This window comes from Dendrobates tinctorius, unplaced genomic scaffold, assembly GCF_039654945.1.
Source record: "Dendrobates tinctorius isolate UK_male_01 unplaced genomic scaffold, ASM3965494v1 ptg000070l, whole genome shotgun sequence".
Taxonomy (NCBI): Eukaryota; Metazoa; Chordata; class Amphibia; order Anura; family Dendrobatidae; genus Dendrobates; species Dendrobates tinctorius.
This window is the reverse complement of record NW_027361738.1, coordinates 81,666,100-81,682,101: the sequence shown is the minus strand read 5'-3', so window position 1 is coordinate 81,682,101 and position 16,002 is coordinate 81,666,100.

The window sequence follows — 16,002 nt, the reverse complement described above, 5'->3', positions numbered from 1 at the left end:
AGTATTAGGTATCCTTTGGACCCACTGACTGCTTAAGCCAACTCCGAGTTGACTACCATACTCTTCGCCCTTCTGGCAAGCACTACCAAAACTCTGCCATATGGCAACTTCATATAGCCCAAAATTAAGGAGAGAATCCTCCCTTAGAAATATTACTGCTAAAGTAGAATATCTCAGTAATAAATCATCCAATATAACACTTACTATGAGAATCCTACATTAGCTTCGGAGTTATACAAGGTACAATTTAGCCACAAAGACTATCATTGGTAGTTCACTCCTTGCCCCTCCCATGAGGAGTATATTATAATCATATGGTCTGCAAGTGATTATTGGTCATAGCAAATAGTATATATAAAGGATGCGAGCTATAGACTAGTGTCTGTGGTCAGATGATGGGTAAAAATATTAGATAAACTCACATGGTGCAGAATATATGAGACTTCATTAAGAGTGCATCCAGAAATGGGATATCCCACATTATTCCTTAACTGACTTCCAGCTTTGAAGCGATAAAAGATTAACTGTGAAATTTAAATGTTAATTTCACTCTGCAGGGACCAAACTGCAAATTTCATCACTTTTTCCAGGCAAAAGGTAGCAGGTCATAGTTTATTATTCTTTTAGATGACGATAGTTTTATGGAGATTATCTATAATTTAAATAGAGAAAACTGAATTTAGGAATATTAAATAATTCCAATGCAACCCTCGAAGAAAACCTCATTTGTATCAGGCTGTAACTGCCAGCCTAGCATTGAGCAGATTTCTACAGTAAAAGCCACTTAGTGTTACTCCTAAAATATCCAGTGCTGAGCACGATATCCTCTTCCTAAAGCCAGCTCTCTCTGTTCCTCTGATGTCAAGTCCCAAGGCATTAGAAGCTGACTCAAGTGTTGTGACACTGCCTGAGTATTCTGGTAGTTGTGCCCATGCTGTTACACTGGACTGCCTCTCTACTCTAAGGCTATGTGCACACGTAGCGTTTTAAAACGCTCACTAAAAACCGGACTCCTTCCCAGAAATCGCGTGGTTTTTTCTGCGCGATTTCACCGCGATTATGATCGCGATTTTGCCGCGATTTTCGCGTGCGATATTCAAGCACTTTCCAAGCGATTTGAAGCATCGCTTGGAAAGTGATTGACAGGTTGGTCACACTCGTCAAACATAGTGTTTGACAAGTGTGACCAGGTTTTTACTATTGAGGCTGCCTATGCGGCATCAATAGTAAAAGATAGGATGTTAAAATGCTAAAAAAAAAAAAAATCGGGGTATATTTACCTTCCGGCGTCCCGCGCTGCATTCCCGGGCCTCAGCGTTCCCAGTAATGCCTTGCGAGACCTGTGATGACGTAGTCTCGCGTTGCTATAGCGATCTCACGAGACCGCTAGAGTCACGTGAGGCTACGTCATCACAGGGCCTTGCCGCAAGGCATTACTGGGAACGCTAGGCCGGGAATGCAGCGCGGGACACCGGAAGGTAAATATACCCCGATTTTTTATTTTTTATTTACAGGGGTATGGTACCCAGGGCCTGGAGGACAGTCTCCTCTCCTCCACACCGTGGGTACCAACCGCATATGAGACGCTTAACTTCCCGCATGGTGGGCATAGCCACATGCGGGAAGTCAGCGATTCTCATGCATTCCTATGGGTGCGGAATCGCGGCAATTCTTTGCGATTCCGCACAAAAGAATGAGCATGCTGCGATTTTTTCCGCGATGCGATTCCGCAGCGGAAAAAAGCGCAGCATTAGCACAGCATGTGCGGAATACCATAGGAATGCATGGGGGGCGTTCTGTACACGATTTTTAAGCGTTTTCGCAGCGTTTTCGCGCCGAAAATCGCGGCAAAAACACTTAAAAATCGCTACGTGTGCACATAGCCTAAGACTCTGACAAACCAATTTTTTTCTGCATCGCTGGCCAGCTCTGTCAAAGATTAGGTGACAAACCCTGCTCTGCTACATCATTGCATAACTCTGCTAATAATTTCTGCTTTAGATTCTGCTACAAACTCAGCACTGCTATATGACTGAATCAACTCTGCCATCCTACTGTGATAGCTCTGTACTGGACTCTGTGACAAACTAAGCTCTGATATATATATATATATATATATACACATATACACACACACAGTACATCAGATAACTCTGCCTTATTGCTGCACCAGTTCTGCATCTGACTTTGTGGCAAACTCAGCTTTACTATAGTGTGAGTCAACTCTGCCTTATTGTTGTGCCAGTTCTGCATTGGACTCTGTGACAAACCTTGCTCCTCTGCTTATGATACTTTGATAGGGGACTCTGTAGTATCATTTTGCAACTTTTAGACCTTCTTCACCGGTACTTCAAGACTGAGTTTACTCTGCTGCACCAGCAGACCAACTCTTCCCTTGAATCTCCTTTATATAACTCAATTTTGCTTCCTCGGTTCCTCATTATTGAGACTTCTCTGCTCCCTTATAGATTGCAACTCTGTTACGCCTTTTGCTATAATCTCATCTCTGCTCCATCAGATCCCACGGTACCTGTTTACTCTTCCTATTGCTGTTCGGTCACATTGTTCCATCTGCTGCATCAGCATCACCTGTCCCTGCTCCGGGACCACGTGAGACGTAACAGTTACAAACCCCATAGAAATACAAAACTAAATTTCATATTGGTTGGAACCGGGAAAACATGTCTTAATAAAAAGCTAAACTGGTACATTCATGATCCAAAAGTTTTGGGACATAGCTGTGATCAACCCTGAGAAACTATAGTGTCAAAAAGCAGCTAAACAACGCCAACTAATAGTCCCCATATAGTAGTACTAAATATTTCCATAAGACATGGAAGTTGTGGCAGAACTGTGTGCTCTCCCAAAATGGCCCACTCTGTTATCACCATACCTGCCAAATTTTTAGAAGTGAAGTCTAGGAGATTTTGAGAAGCAATGTACTAAGCAATCTGTGAAGGGCCTCCTGCAAAATATAGACTCGATCTACTGTGTACATTGTCTCTGTAAAAGTATTTTTTTACGCACGACTTCCATTTTATTGCTAGAAATTAAGCCGATTCCATCCAGCTTATAACTTCATGTGTTAATAAGAGTTATTTATTAATTTGTGATAAGGTAATGTTCTAATTGGCACATTGTAAAAGTGAAAATCTGCGATGAACAATCACAAAATGCTGATAAAACATTAATATAAAGAACCTATTGTTATTTCAAATCAACATTTACTTACTTCTTGCCTGCTTGGCAATACTTTTGGTTCATGTTCCTATGGCAACTTTTTTTGTTTTTGTTTTTTTACAAAAACTGCATCAAAGCCAAGCAGATTTAATCAGGAAAAGCTTTTCTTAAGAAGTACTTAATATATTGCAATCATTATATTATGTAGCACTGTGTACTTACAATTGCCCATTTTGCCTTTCTACTCAGTTAATTCTTCTCTTTTGCATTAGGTCTATGACATCACGTGATTAAAAACTGACGAGCTGAATTCTTCTAAGCTCTATGTAGAAACACGAGGTCAATTTTCCATGTATGACTCATCAGTCATGGAAAAAGTCAATTGACAGGGGGAGGAGGGAGCAGCTGGGTCAGGAGATGAAGAGGGAGATGATGACTCATACTAGGAAAAGAGACTTCCTGTTTCTTCATAGAGCAGATAAAAAGAGAAGAAATAACTAGGTAGAAAAATTAAATGAGCAATTGTAAGTACGCAGTGCTGTATAATATGATATAATATATTAAGAGGATAAAAACTTTGATGGTTCTTTAAGGAAAGATGTCTGCCTAATAAGTCCACCGTGTGCTGCTAAAATAGCTCTAACTAGAGATGATCGAATCAATTAGTGGTTCTCTGGTCCAGTGTCCAAGTCAGTGGTACCTGGCGGCTAGACAGGAGATCTACGAATCTCTTACACGCTAGTTTCCCCGGTTCAATCTTTTATTTGCCATGGATAGTGTGACGTCTGAATCAATACTCTCATCTCTAGCTCTATCCTATCAAAGCATGGGCTTCACAAGATCTCTGAACATGTCCTGAGGTGTCTGCTACCTAATGATGCTCAGTGCGACCTCAATGGATTGGACTTGTTTTTCCAGCACATCTCACAGATAATCGATCAGATGGATCTGTGGAAATTGGAGACAAGACTTCACCTTGATTTCTTTGTCATGTTACTGAACAGTTAAACAGGCATAACAGGGGCATTAGCTACTGAAAGAGGCACTGCCATGAGGAAATCACATCGCTGCACTCACAGGTCTGTACAATGTGAGGTAGGTGGTATGTGACATATCATCCACAGGATGCCAGGAGCCAGGGTTTACCATTACAATATTGCCCAGAGCACTGTCTCTCTGCTTGTCCTGACACCTTTCTATAATAGCAGTGATACTCTGTATATTCTGACACCTTTCTATCATAGCTGTGATTCCCTGCGTGTTCTAATACATTTCTATTATAGCTGTACTGCTATGCATATTTTGACACCTTTCTATCATAGCTACAATGCTCTGCATATTCTGACACGTTTCTATCATAGCTACAATGCTCTGCATATTCTGACACTTTTCTATCATAGCTGTAAATGCTCTGTGTTTTCTGACACCTTTCTATCGTAGCTGCAATGCTCTGCATGTCTTGACACCTTTCCATCATAGCTGTGATACTCTGCATATTCTGACAACTTTCTATCATAGCTGTGATACTCTGCAAGTTTTGACACCTTTCTATCCTATATGTGATTCTCTTCATGTTCTGATACCTTTCTATCATAGCTGTAATGCTCTGCATATTCTGACACCTTTCTATCATGGCTACAATGCTCTACATTTTCTGCCACCTTTCTATCGTAGCTGCAATGCCTTGTATGTCCTGACACCTTTCTATCTTAGCTGAGATACTTTGCATAGTCTGACAAATTTATATCATAGCTGTGATACTCTGCATATTCTGACACCTTTCTATCATAGCTGCAATGCTCGTCATATTCTGACATCTTTCTTTCATAGCTGCAATGCTCTGCATATTCTAACACCTTTCCGTCATAGCTATGATTCTCTGCGTATTCCGACACTTTTCTATCATAGTTGCGATGCTCTGCATATTCTGACACCTTTCTATCATAGCTGCAGTGCTCTGCATATTATGACACCTTTCTATCATATCTGCAATGCTCTGCATATTCTGACACCTTTCTATCATAGCTGTAATGCTCTGCACTTTCTGACATCTTTCTATCATAACTGCAGTGCTCTGCATATTCTGTGACATCTTTCTATCATAGCTGTGATACTCTGCATATTCTGACACCTTTGTATCATAGCTGTGATACTCTGCATATTCTGACACCTTTGTATCATAGCTGTGATACTCTGCATATTCTGACACCTTTCTATCATAGCTGCAATGCTCGGTATATTCTAACACATTTGAGGCGCCCCTGAGGGTTCAGTTGCCACAGAGGTACTGCACCTCCTCCTGAGGTGTGGTGCCCCACCATCCAGGTGAGTTGGAGGCTCCTAACCACGCTCCAACACTCGCATCCCACACAACACGGTAGTTCAGCAAAGCCACATTGCGGCTCCCTGCTTAGAGTGTAGCAGAGCACCTTTGGTGGCTCCCTGCTTGGAACACGAAACGTGCTGGGAGGCGGGTGGAGTTTAGAATAAATAAAAGAGTGGGAGGGTTGTAGAATTTCAGTCAGTCAGTGAGTTAGTGAGTTCGGAGTCACTCAGAGAGGAGTGAGGAAAGAAGATCCCTGTGAGAGGGATGGAGGAAGGAGGTGCTGCAGCAGATCTCAGTGACCTGGGTCTGCTGGCACGGGAAAGGAAAGAAGGAGAAAGACATTGAACAGAAAGCTGATCTTCCATAAGAAGGAAAGAATAGTACGGAACGTAGGAGTAAAAGGGAACAGAGGACGTGGGTTAGAGGAAGAACCCTGCCTAGAAGTTCTAAGCGCAAGGCCGGGGCCCGGTCCCCGAGGTTGTATGGACACTAATGGTTCTGCAGCAGACACCGGTGGGGTAGTGGGCAGTAAATGCACTACTCCCATCTAAGACTTGGGGGCACAACAGCAACATTGATAGTGAGTCGGGACTCAGGAGTAAGGAGTCCCCGAAGCAGGCTACAGCTGTCTGCCGTGCAAGTAGAGTTCTTGGGAACATCTGTCAGGAGGAACTCCAGTGTAACTCAGTACTAGGAGATCTTCACACTTAAAGGCGCTATAGAGGAGACGTTTAGAAAGGCACATGTTGGCGGAGTGTTGGTAGGGAGCGTCCTATCTTGCCTGGAGGTTGATTGAGTCCCTGACCCGGAGGACACAGCACGGAGGCAGGCACCTGTGTGTACTACAGACTGTGAGTAAAGCTTTGGAACTACAAGCCCTGGTGTCCTCCATTCATTCTTGTGCCAATACACCTGGTACCGCTACATCTGGGTACCAGCTTCTACACTGTCTGCGCCTCTCCTCTACCCCTACATCTACACTGCCCTGGGACTACAGCTCCACCTGTGGGGAGCTTCACCATCTTTGCTGCAACACACCACCAGTCCCAGAGGATCTGCATGCAGCGTCGGCTTAACATCTCCCTTGCCGAACACCACAGGTGGCGTCACGAACTATTCATCAATTCTATTTCATTGTTCTTTCACCCCCTTTTGCCAGGGAGCCCCAGGGCCACGGACCGGGTCACAGCTTCCGTGACAACTACCATTGAGATCAACGGGCCCGGTGCAGAGTACCCCGATAGCCCTGGTCGGGCGCTCCACATTTCTACCATAGCTGCAATGCTCTGCATATTCTGACATCTTTTTATCATAGCTGCAGTGCTCTGCATATTCTGACACCTTGCATAGCTGTGATTCTTTGCATGTTCTGACACCTTTCTATTATAGCTGCGATACATTTCTATCATAACCAGCAGTAACCTTTTGGGAAATTTGTGCTGCAGTAGCTCTTTTAGGGGTCTGGACCCCAATGAACTAGCCTCTCTCTTCCCGCGTGCATCGATGAGCTTTTGGTGAGCAAGATCTCCCGTTTTGAAGATGCTCTGACTCAGCTCTCATCTCAACATCACAACTGACCATGTACAGTATTTCCATACTGTGCCCACGACAGTATGTGTGTACTTGTGTAGGAGTTCTTATGCAAAGCACTGTTTGTTGGGGGGGCTTTATCCTTAATTATTTTAGAGGAAGGAATGGCTATAAAGCTCAGAGAACCCAGGTTACATGTTTAATATGACAACTATGCAACCTAAGTCCTTCACACAGGTAGAGTAGGGCACAAACAACAGAACCAACATTCAAACAATATAGCGCCATATAGTGCTGAGCTATGCCAACCAACAGTAGCCAAATAATACAGTATCCAGAAAAGGATGCTCCTAAACTTGGATGGACACTGTATGGAAACCCCTTACAAGATCACTATATGGAACCCTCATAAGACATCACAGAACATCCCCCGTACGTCCCTCTAAAGACTCACTAGTAACTGCAGGCCATTAGATTCATTAGTTTGGTCCCTTTCATGCGGTTTTGGATACTGTAGGAACAGCTTTCATTTATATAGGGGTAGTCTAGATGAGTTAAGGGAAATGTTATTTTGCGTCAAATACATGTTCACTTCAGCAGATACATTGGATTAAGAATTGTAAGGTCCTTAAGGAAGGGACATTCATTAATTATAATAATTTTTTAGGCAAAATGCTACAAAATCAACAAATGAGTAACATATGAAATGTTTGCAATCATCGATGGCCACCGCCATAAGTCAGGAAACTTTATGAGAATCCAACAGAGAATTCCCAGCTGTCAATAGGAGCTGACCAGGGTGCTGATCTGCAGTACCACCTGCCCTGACACCATGTACCTAGTAATGATCACCCTCCTTGTGAGGTTTAGAGCATATTCTATTAAACCTAACGCTGGCACTGCCAACCAAGATTATTTTCACTACTGCAAAGCCTGACCTTGTGTGTAAAATTAATTAGAGTATTAATGTTACCTGACTCCACGCCACCGATATATTATATATTGTCCTCTCTCTAAAAAAGATGTGTTTTGTTATTAAAACATGCTTAAAAATGTGGGGGATAGGTATTAGTCAGATTGTCTGGGGTAGTGCATCCCAGAAAACTGGCACAGTACGAGAGAAGTCTTGATGGAGATGCAAGGTTTGGATAATGGAGGATGTAAGTCTTAGATCAGTTGCAGAATGGAGGGCACAGGAAGGGTGATAGACAGAGATGAGGGAGTAGATGTAGAGCAGTAAAGAACTTTGTGAGTGAAAGTGATACGTTTATATTGTACTCTTTAGCAGATTGACAACCAGTGCAATGACTGGCACATGGTGGAGGCATCGGTGTAGCAGCTGGACAGAAATACGACTCTGGGGTAGTGCTTTCCAGAAAACTTGCAAAGTGTTAGGCGTCGGATTTCTGTCGCTGCACAGCGAGAATCCCGAGCCTTACTTCCAGCGGCCTCCCATTCATTCCTCCCCAGCCGCAGAGGAGGTTGCTCAGCAAACTTGTCGCTCCAGGCGCTCTGCCCAGACCAGCTCCGTGGGTTTGCTTGCTGCTGCCACCTCTGGCACAGCTATTGCAATACATGCTGCTCAGCAGCAAGATTCTCCAGGGACTAAGTCCCCATGTCGGGCCACTGAGCATGCCCATGGAGTGATCTCCCATTTGAAATCGAGGGTCACGTGCTCAGGTCCTGCTCCTGTTCGGATTGGCCCATCCGAGTAGCCAGGCAGGCCCCGGACGCTCACGGCTATAAAAGGTTCGCATGGCCTCTCGCCCATGCGCTAGGTCAGAGGTTGAGTCAGGCATCTGTCCTCACCAGGGACTCGGCACGCCTCAGTGCACATGCTCCATAGCCAGCGTCTATAGCAGTGTTCTCGGCAGCGACGCAGCGCGCTCAGTGGGCCTAGAAGGACTCTAACCCCGTGTCCTTGGGGTAGAGTTCTGTGGCCGTACACTGTGCGCTCTTTTGGCCGGGCTCTGTGAGCTTAACAGGCTCCGGCATCTACGTTCAGAGGTTGTGCGGCTCTGTGCATTAACAGAGTTCGCCCCTGTTCACATTGGGTGATGTAACCCACGTGTGACTGGTTTCACACCGCTAGATTCTCCCGCCATTATTTAGCAGCAGTGAACCACCTCTGCACGGTGGACCCCGGGCTGCGAACACACCTACTATTATTTTATAATTTGGTGCATTCCGCCAGCCCTAACACAAAGCACAAGAGAAGTCTTGGAGACGGAGGTGCAAGGTTTGGATTCTGGAGGATGATAGTCTTAGATCAGTTGCAGAACGGAGGGCACAGATAGGGTGATCAACAGAGTTGGGGGGGGGGAAATGTAGGGCAGTAAAGAACTTTGGAGAGCTTTGTGGGTGAGAGTGATAAGTTTATATTGTACCCTTTAGCAACCAGTGCAACAGTGCAATGACTGGCACAGGGTGGAGGTGTGGTGCCCCTGAAGCTTCAGTCGCCACAGAGGTACTGCACCTTCTCCTAAGGTGTAGTGCCCCACCATCCAGGTAGGCTGGGAACTCCTTTCCGCATTACAACACCTGCACCCCACACACAGGATAGTTCAGCAGGGACCCATCCATGCTTTATGCTGGAAAGGTCATAGGGTGCCTTTTGTGGTCCCTGGCTTCGTAACACGAGAGGTGCTGGGGAGGCGGGTGGAGTTAGATATAAAAGAGAGGGAAGGTGTAGGATTTCAGGTCAGTTGGTTAGAGGAGAGAGAAGAGAGAAGATGGGTGTCTGAGGGACATGCTGCAGCAGGTCCCAGTGATCTGGGCTGCTGGCACGAGAAAGACCAGAGAAAGAGACTGATAAGATTGATAACCTAACCTTCCATAAGAGAGATAGAACAGATTGGAACGAAGGAGAATAGAAGGACGGTGGGAAGCTGGTTGAAGAAAGATAGAGAACCTTTCCAGTCCAGAGAGCGCAAAGGCCGGGGCCCGGTCCCCGAGGTTGATTGGATCTTTAAGTCCGGCAATAGACACCGGAGGAGTAGTGAGCCGCTAATGCCTTGCTCCCATCATAGACTTGGGACACAACAGCAACTGAATAGAGAGCCGGGACGCAGAGAGGAGTCCCCGAAGCAGGCTACAGCTGTCTGTCATACAAGTAAAGACTAGTAACACCTAGAGAGAGGCATTCCAGGGTAACTAAGTACTGGAGTGCTTCGCACCTAAAGGTGCATTGGAGGACTCGTTCAGTAAGGTACATGTTGGCGGAGTGTGGAAGGGAGAATCCTATCCTGCCTGGAGGTTGGCTAGAGCCCTGACCTGGAGAACACAGTACGGAGGCAGGCAGTTGTGTGAACTGCAAACAGTGAGTAAAGCTTTGGAACCGCATACTCTGGTGTCCTCCAGTTATTCCAGCACCGCTACATCTGGGTAACAACATCTATACAAATCTGCGCCTCTCCTCATCCATTGCACCTACACTGCCCTGGGACTACAGCTCCACCTGTGGGGAGCTATACCATCTCTGCTGCACCACACCATCAGTCCCAGCAGATCTGTATGCAGCATTGGCTTACCATCTTACTTGCCAAACACCATGGGTGGCGTCACAAACTATTCATATAAACTTTAACACCATTAACATCACCGCCATTGATATTGGGCGCCCAGGGCCACGGACCGGGTCACCGCTGCTGTGACACATTACCGCCTTGACACCGGCCCGGTACCGAGTACCCCGCTACGCTGGGCATGCGAGGGCGACCCAGAGGCATCGGTGTAGCGGCAGGACAGAAATACGACCCTGGCTGGACGGATTGGTGATTTGAAAGTTTGGTTAGAGGGAGACCAATCACTAGAGATTAGTAGGAGTCCGGACGAGAATGAATAAGAGCGACAGTAAGAGTTTTTTGCCGTTTCAAAAGTAAGAAAAGGATGGATTCTGGAGATGTTTTTAAGACGCAGGTGACATGAGTGAGAGATTGGATATAGGGAATACAGGAAAGTTCAGTGTCAAATATGACCCCATGACAGCAATCATGCTGCTGGCGAGTTATGGTAGAACTACCCAAGGCAATTGGGTATAGATATGATGCAAATTTTACCAGTGAGGCTCCCCTGGATCTTGATGAGCCGTGGCAGGTTGCCACCCCAAATTATCGATAACAGTGCTCCTTTGTGCCATGTCATGGCTCTTCTCTTCTGGTAGATGTAAGCTATGATAGGTAGCTGTATGTGACTGTCAATTGAAGCTTTTTGACCAACAGACTTCTCAGGAATCTAGTTGTAGCCGATGACAGTTTTCTGTTTCTGCCATATCTATATAATGTAGCGAGTGTTCGTTTATGTTTCAGATTGTGAATTTAGCTAAATAACTAGGGACATTTGATGCCTTTGTATCTTTTTTTTTTATAATTTTCCTTGTTTGATCTCTTCTCTTAGCTTTTTAGACCGCTCTTTCGCCAACCCAAAATTATTAGTAACCTGCAGGTCATTGCCCATGAATAATGAGATAAGATTCCTCGGGAAGCTGGTGTCTGGCTGTGCATCATGTCTGCAGCAGGTTATAACAGCCAGAAGTGCTCTACTGAGCACTAAAGAAACTGGTCATAAAGGGGGTGAATAATTCTAAGACTGTGGTAATCAGTAAAATTGGCATTTTGGGCTAAATTTGGTGAAACCACTTGTTATATTAGTTTTATTGAGGCTAATTATGTTGTTCTTGTTTGATTGGTTTATTTTTGCAGAAAGTTTGTAAACTTTGCTAATAAACTTAATTTGCAATGGGGACTGAATAATTTTGATAACTGCAGTTATTTACAATGAATGCAGAGTGAATGACGTAACTAAAGCAAAACAAAAAATCTGAATTACTGCACCCCCTTCTGGAAAAAAAATTAATTAATGCAAACCCCTTAAATAGACAACAGGATAAAACCTATCATGCAAAACACAAGTCTTCACATAGGTTAATCAATGTGAAAAATAGCAAATTATGACTACTACTTTTAAAGTAATGTCTAATACTTTTTCTACATATTAGTTTTATTAAAAAAGCAAAAATAATAAAAAATAAGAGAATATAGCAAAAAATAAAATAGAATTCTAAAAAGAACAGATCCGATATAAAACCATGATTATATATATATATCTCAAATCATAGCTTTATATCGGATCTGTTCTTTTGAGAATTATATTTTATTTAATGTTATATTCTCTTATTTTTATTATTTTTGCTTTTTTTACAATTCTACTTACAGAAAAATCAGGACACCTTTAATAAATTGTGAACCTAATGTAAATTTCACGATGTGACGGTCTTCGGTAATGAATGGGGGCCTCAAACTGTCACTGGAATTGGGACCCTAACTATCACTGTCCCGGGGGTACTCTTGAAGGTAGTTAAACCCAGATCTGTCCCTTCCTCCATCCCATGAGGCATGGGTCAGAATCATCATAGGTAGACCACAGCTACGAGAGTCAAAATGAGAAAACAAATCCAGAAAATCACCTTGTCTGATTTGGCAAGATTAATTTAGCAAATTATGGTGGAAAATAAGTATTTGGTCATTAACAAAAGTTCATCTCAATATTTTGTTATACATCCTTTGTTGGCAATGACAGAGGTCAAACATTTTCTGTAAGGGTTTACAAGGTTGGCACACACTGTTGGTGGTATGTTGGCCCATTCCTCCATGCAGATCTCCTCTAGAGCAGTGATGTTTTGGGCCTGTCACTGGGAAATATGGACTTTCAACTCCCTCCAAAGGTTTTCTATGGGGTTGAGATCTGGAGACTGGCTAGGCCGCTCCAGGACCTTCATATGCTTCTTACGAAGCCACTCCTTCATTGCCCTGGCAGTGTGTTTGGGATCATTATCATGCTGAAAGACCTAGCCACGTTTCATCTTCAATACCCTTTCTGATGGAAGGAGGTTTGCACTCAAAATCTCACAATACATGGCCCTATTCATTCTTTCATGTACACGGATCAGTCGTCCTGGTTCCTTTGCAGATAAGCAGCCCCTAAGCATGATGTTGACACCCACATGCTTCACAGAAGGTATGGTGTTCTTTGGATGCAACTCGGTATTCTGTCTCCTCCAAACACGACGAGTTTGGTTTCTACCAAACAGTTCTACTTTGGTTTCATCAGACCATATGAGATCCTCCCAATACTTTTTTGGATAATCCAAATGCTCTCTAGCAAACTTCAGATGAGCCCAGACATGTACTGGCTTAAGCAGGCACTGGCACACATCTGGCACTGCAGGATCTGAGTCCCTGGTGTTGTAGTGTGTTACTGATGGTAGCCTTTGTTACGGTGGTCCCAGCTCTATGCAGGTCATTCACTAGGTCCCCCCGTGTGGTGCTGGGATTTTTGCTCACCATTCTTTTGATCATTTTTACCCCACAGGGTGAGATCTTGCGTAGAGCCCCAGATCAAGGGAGATTATCAGTGGTCTTGTATGTCTTCCATTTTCTTATTATTGCTCCCACAGTTGATTTCATCACACCAAGCTGTTTGCCTATTGCAGATTTAGTCTTCCCAGCCTGGTGCAGGGCAACAATTTTGTTTCTGGTGTCCTTCGACAGCTCTTTGGTCTTCACCATAGTGGAGTTTGGAGTGTGACTGAGGTTGAGTGAGGCCGTACTGGGCCGCAGGCCATCAAAGGGAGGACGACATGACAGGGTTGAGGGGAACTATAGGAAGGTGACATGTAAAGAAAGGGTTAAATGTTTGAATAATAACAAGGGGACGAGGCTTTGGAGGGGTAGGAGGGGCACAGGAGGGAGGTGGGGGGACTATAAGAGGGGGTCACCATCTTAGTGGGGCAACCATTTTAGGTGCCCCATTACAGTAGGAACAAGCTCCCACCCACCCGCCCGTGTTTATGTGGTTATGGTGGAATTGTCTACAGGATCCATAGATATGGGGTGTATAGTGGGCTAAGAATTCTGATTTCCTAACAAATGTTTTGCATTTCTATATATTTGTCATGGCAGCTCGGCGTGGCGGGAGTGGTCCTCGAGGTTGGTGGTGCCAGGAAACGGCGGTTTGGAGGGGGGGGGGATCTGTAAGGTCCTGGACTCCCCCTTGGGCGGATTAATGTGGAACAGAAGATAATGGTCACACTGAGGAATGGAAGCGGAAATACGCGGGTATTTCGGGCGGATATTGTCTGGTTGAGTCTATTAGGGTCTCTGAGCTGGTGCTTCACGGCTAGAGGCAGGACTCGTACTGGGGACAAGGTTTATGGGGTCATTGACCTGTGGCAGTTACAATTTTAGGGCCTCGAGGACCGCCCCTCCTTTGGGAACATTGTTTTGTAAATGTTTTGTTAAAATGTTAATAAAAGGCTGCTGTGGCCAATTTATCCAATAAAGGTGTGCGAGTCATCATTTAATGGGTTCGGCAATCATAAAGTAGATGGGGATTCTATAGGTATCGCGAATACCCATTGTCATGAACAGGTGTCTTTTATACTGATAACAAGTTCAAACAGGCGCCATTACTACAAGCAATGAGTGGAGGACAGAGGAGCCTCTTACAGAAGAAGTTACAGGTCTGTGAGAGACAGAAATCTTGCATGTTTTTAGGTGACCAAATACTTATTTTCCACCATAACTTGCAAAATAAATCTTGCCAAATCAGGCAAGATGATTATCTGGATTTGTTTTCTCATTTTGTCTCCCATAGTTGTGGTCTACCCAGGGCGTTTGGGGCAGACAAGGCAGCTGCCTAGGGCCCCCACCCACAAAGGGGGCCACCTGCGTCTGCAACCCCTTTTATGAAGTGCACAGACACAGTGAATAATGCTGCGAATCCTCTGTAGTCCCAGAATGTGTCTCTTCCAAATCCCCATCCCCCCTCTCTCTCCCTGCAGTGTCAGGTTAGAAGTTGAGAGTGAGGGGGGCCTTCTCACAGCACAGCAGAGTTCAGATCCAGGCAGGAAGATGTCTGCAGCCCTGTATCTGTGTCATCTCCTGTGTCAGGCTGCTCCTAAATCTCTGTCCTGAAATCTGCACAAGTGAATCAGTAAGTATACATATATATGTGTATCGGTGTACATGTGCAGTATACAGTGTGTATATGGTATATAGTATGTGTGTGCATATATACAGTATATAGTATGATTGTGTGTATATCTGTGGTGCACATATGTGTTTGTATATATATGCATGTAAATACAGTATATAGTATATATATGTATACTTCATGTGTGCAGTATATTGTGCAAATATATGTATAAACTGTATATGTATGTGAGGATACTGTATATAAACTGAATGTTTCTGTATGTATATACCTTATATATGTGCTTGTACACTATACAGTGTATAGTGTATGTTTCTATATTTTATTTATTTTTTATTTTTACACATTTATATAGCGCTATTAATTCTTCAGCACTTTACAAACATTATCGGCACTGTCCCCATTGGGGCTCACAATCTAGATTCCCTATCAGTATGTCTTTGGAATGTGGGAGGAAACCCATGCAAACACCAGGAGAACATACAAACTTCTTGCAGATTTGAACCCAGGACCCCAGCGCTGCAGTGCTAACCACATAGCCACCGTGCTGCCCATATTTATAAAGTTTATATGATGTGTGTACATGTATCGTGTATACTGTATCTGTGTATATGTGCTGCATATATAGTTATGTAATTTTAGTGTCGCCATAATAGGGTTCAGCAGTTAATGTCTAATGCCTGTGTCTTACATTAGGGCCTGTTCACACTGTCTTTACTGCGCCCGGTGGGGTCTGCCTGAATTCCCTATAGAACCATAAATTGCAATGATAGGAATGGAGTTTCACAAACAGACTCTGAGGGTAGGTGTACACGATCAGTAATCGCTGCGGGTTGGACGCTGCGCACTTGTGCAGCGTCCAGATGTTACAGCATAGTGGATGGAATTTCAAGAAATCCCATGTCCACTATGCGTCCACAAACGCCTTCGGATCACCCGCGGAGACGGACATGTGGCGCATCTTTCCAGACCGC